We start from the raw sequence: 4,690 nt of genomic DNA, 5'->3' as shown, positions 1-4,690 counted from the left end.
CTACCTTGGAGGGTTCCTCAGCAGCCAATGGCTTTTCTTGCCTAGTTTTTCCAAGGTTGGATACACAGCTCCAATTGACATAAAGAGCTATGGATACCTAGGATCCAGCCTAGGAGAAGTCCTGCAAGAAAAGCTGTCAGCTGACAAGGATGAAACCATGTTGCAGCCAAAGTGAGGTCCTGTGCTGTTTTTAGGGAAGTCTTGAGAGTTTTCAAAGTCACATGGAAAGCATGAGAACCACAAGCATCAAACCATTATTTCTGCTTTTACTTTCAGGTTCCTTGGTACAACCCTGACCTCAAAAACTAGCAGAACCTTTTTCACATCTCACACATGCTCTCCTGAATCATGAAAGTGAACACAAACAAATGTGCTAAACATTTAAGAAGCAAAAATTGATTCCTGAGGGAAAAGAACTATGTCCTAGCAAGTTAGGTTTCAAAACCTGAAATTATTATCAAGTACAAATTGCGCAAATATGTGTCTGACAAGAATGCCTTTGGCTTTAGGATTAATTCTGAAGCCATCTCAAATGTAAATTCTACTCTTCTGTATTGAGCCATTTAGAAAATACAATCAGTAGAAGCAGATGTAGTTAGACAGGAGGCTTCAGCATAAGCAGCATTTTGAATGGCAACAAACTGAAACAAGTGGAATGCAAACCCAGTTTTTACAGAAGTAACAAAGCACTGCTAAGTTACTCCAAATGTAAAGAGGGGTTGGAGTTCAGTAATATTGTTTAAGGTTCACGCACAAACACTTCAATGGCAGAGGTAAAAGTAAGCAGGGAGATAAATTTCCTCTTGGTATTCTCAGCACACCTGCCACCTCTAATTAAAAAAAAAGTAGAAAGCAAACAGTCCCACTCATCTTAAATGCAACTCACACACCTGAAGTAACACCCAATTGTATGCTCCATTGAATTGGAATGCAGCTCTCTGATAAGTGGTTTTACAGAGATCTGCCTTTTCAGCCCCATTTATAGTTTTGATAAGTGACCTTCACTTTTTTTTTACCTATTGTCACCTTTAGCACTGCACTGTCAGTCCAAAAGAAGCTCAAAAAGACAGAGATGCTCCCAGCCATCTGTACTGTACAAGTACAGCCTGGTTTGCCTTCCTAGAGAAGCCACTGTGTACTGAACCCAGTATTGCTCATCCCAGAGAAACCCCTTCCACACCCATGTGCCTGCATGGTGCCTGACCCCAACTGCTTGAGATGCTTTTATTTCAGACTCATTTCTGACCACTTTTTCTCTTAATTAAAAATTTAAAAAAAAAACCAAAAAACCCAAAAAAACCCCAAAAGTCATCTTCAAACATAGTTCAAAGATACTTTGTAAAAATTGAACTCATTTGGCACAAAGAAGAGTCTTCTGCAGTAATTCTTTGCAGTGTCACAAATGCTAACCTCCTAAAGATCATATTTTGCTGAGAGAAAAGGCAAGAGCTAACATTATTATTTTTTAGGCACAGCTTGAAAGAAGAATATTTCTCCTAGAAGAAACCCATGCACAGACACCTTAAAACACCTTAGGCACTGTATCCAAGGGATCTGCAATTTTTTCATTAACATTTACCAGAACTAAAACCAGTTACATTTCACCATACAGACAGCAAGTAAAAGACAAAAACACTCACTCCTCATTCAGCAAAAGGACCAGGTCAACCACTACAGAATCATTTTAAAAAGTGCAAACACTAATTATAACAGTATAATACAGCATCTTTTCTCAACTGTAGTACAGATAAGACTGCATGTAACATGCAGCCAATATAATTTTAATTCAAAAAGTAACACACTGCTCCTCCCAATAAGAAGTGGTCTGCCTTCTCCTCCTTCCTACTTTGCATCTTAAAGGTTAATACACAGCCGAGTGCCACAGAAAAAAAACCAGCTAGCTATTTGCTCAACTCCAAGTCCTTTGCAATTAAAAAATTTTCACTGAAAACAACTCAAACCTTTGTGTGTTTTTAATCACTGACTTAGAGTAGAAAGAAGGAATCCTCAACACCAGTATTTCATATACACATTAGAGACTGCACAGTATTGTTACTTCATCTTTAAAAATCATTCAGGCATTGAGTGTTTAGTTTGGAAAGAGTTCAAAACTGGAAAGCTTCCTTGAAATACATGAGCTACCTGTATCCAGCCTGACATCCTCATGTGTTGCTTTCTAGGTTAATAAGATTTAATCTTATGCTTAAATCCATGGAAACTGAAGCCAACTAGAAAATCTTTCAGTATGTTTTAAGCATTGCAGCACTTTGTTCTTGTTTTAGAAACTATTAGTGACAGCTTGTAGGAACAACTTATAAAAGACTGCTAATAATATTTAAGTACTTTAATCTCCAAGCATTTATCACTGGGTTAGGTTTTGTTTTTATGTTGTAAGTTACGGATAAGAGCCAGCACAGACACACAGCTGCACCATAGAATGACGTGCTTAATATTGCTACTTCCTTACAGGGTTTTTTTTCAGAACTATTACACAATTTAAATCTACACTTCTAACAAGTTAGGTGTAGTTTAAGCTCAATTTCATGCAAAAAGCAATATATGATCACCATCTACTTCAGCGTTTTCATCTTCTTTGCTTTTCCCTATAAATACTACAACAAATGCCTTTGTTTCACAGCATTTATCTCTGGATTCTAAGAAGCACCACAGAGTGGCACATGAAGGCTTCCTTCTAAGCAGAGTTACTTGAATGGCGTGCTAGGATATTTTTCTCATGTGTACTTAAGCAGCAATACCCACTTGAATGATGCCTAATAGGAGTATTTACTTTTAAGATCCCTATTCTCAGTAACTGAATTTAAGACATTGAACACTTCTGTATTGAAGTGTTCTATTCCAGGCATTGTAAAACCAATCTCAAAACATCTAATTTTGTGTGCCCATATAAAGAGTTCTAGGTAAGTCCAAAACACGTATATTGTGAAAATATCAAGATGACAATGGAGTTTTACAACTATTACATCTGCCAGTAAGGCAAAATGGTTCCAGTTCATATGGCAGCTTGGACCCATTTTCAAAACAAGCCCATGAATCTTTAAGATTCAAGGTTTATGCATAAAAAAAAAAACGAAACCAACAAAACCAAAACCACAAAAACCAAAACCCCACTACCAAAGAAAAAAAATCCTGCAAGCAAACATAAAAAGTAACATAGAGACACGAGAAAGTTCATTTAAAGTTAATGGGAAAGACTTCTTCTTGCGCTGAAGCTAATGGATCTGTCTCTAGAACATTCCATCTAATGAAATGAGAAAAAGAATTTGGGTTAGTACCAAACAACTTGGGATAAACTGTCTAGCCAGATACTACTGACAAGAGAAAGCCAGAGATTGAACAGAGATTCTGATTTAAGACCCTAGTAAGCAGATTTGCAATAATTCAATTAAGAGAATGGTCTCTCATCTCTTTTAAGACTTCCCAGTTCTGTCTCTGTTGCTGAGCTTTATTTCTCTATCACACGAAGGCAGTGTATTTTAACATAAACTTACTTTCATTTCCTTCTCTCCCAACCAGATTTTTTTAAGGAGGGCAGCAAATCCCGTATAGGGTTCATAGCAATGTTTAGCACAGCTATTTTTGCTACTACGCCACCTGTGGCGATCTTTCCAAGAAAAGAGCAGTGAAGGATAACTAACAGTACCATTTGCGTCCACACGGGAGTGCTGAGCACGTACCGAAAATGTGTCCATTTACAGTGCTTTCAAGTAGATGTTAACAATTTCTGGCATTAGGAGTAAGCATCTGTAGCATGACCACTTAGCAGCACATTTCTTTAAATGCTCAAGTTAACATTTAAAATCCAGATTTAAATTTATGTTAGGCATTTTAAGAAAGCCCATCGGCATTTAAATCATACTGATATGCACAAATGTAGTGGGGTTTTTTTACCAAGTGTCTGTAAAGTTCAACATGTAAATGCTCTTCAGTCGAGAGGAGCATGTTATAGTCACAGGAAAGGGGCAGCTCCTGTGACATCTGAGAAATATTACTGGAACTAGGAAAAAATAATTAGTGACACACTGCAAAGTATGTCATAATACACAGACCAAATAATACAACAACCACTTGATAGTAGGTCCCATCCTACCTACTTCCTAAGGGAAGTCCAAGTTTCTCCTTTTTACCTACTGCATCTCTTGCTTCTTATGATGAAACTATACTTTAAGCTTTGTGGTATTTGTATATAATGATCACCAAGATGTTACAATTAGTAATTTTTTACACAGCAGTTGTGGTTTATAGTGGATAAATTACTATAACAGTAAGAACTAGAATATATCATTACTTACCCCATTTTATCACCTTACATATAGGTCTAAAGAGTCATCAAATACAGCTATACCATCCAAGTTTGTAAAAGCACTTAAAAGCTATTGAGAGGATAGAAAACTGGGGCTTTCTGCTGATTAAACACACAAATATCCCTTTGAGAGCTTTCATACAATGGATAAAGATTAAGTACTTAAGGGAGGACTGAGCCAGAACAGGAACCAAGTATTTTGAGCTAGAGCTGCTACTTAAACTTTCCTGTTGTACTAAAACAGAAGTCTCTATCAAATTTAGCAGTAGAATAAAAGCTCATGCAGCCCAACAAAAGCAGAGTCTTTACTTAGTTCTATTTCATCACTTTCACATTTTTTTCCTTCTGAAACAGGAATAAGTGTAGAAA

Source organism: Melozone crissalis, unplaced genomic scaffold, assembly GCF_028551555.1.
Source record: "Melozone crissalis strain CALT ecotype California unplaced genomic scaffold, PUWL_Pcris_2 ptg000006l_1, whole genome shotgun sequence".
In the NCBI taxonomy this organism is placed as follows: domain Eukaryota; kingdom Metazoa; phylum Chordata; class Aves; order Passeriformes; family Passerellidae; genus Melozone; species Melozone crissalis.
This window is presented reverse-complemented; position numbering follows the sequence as displayed.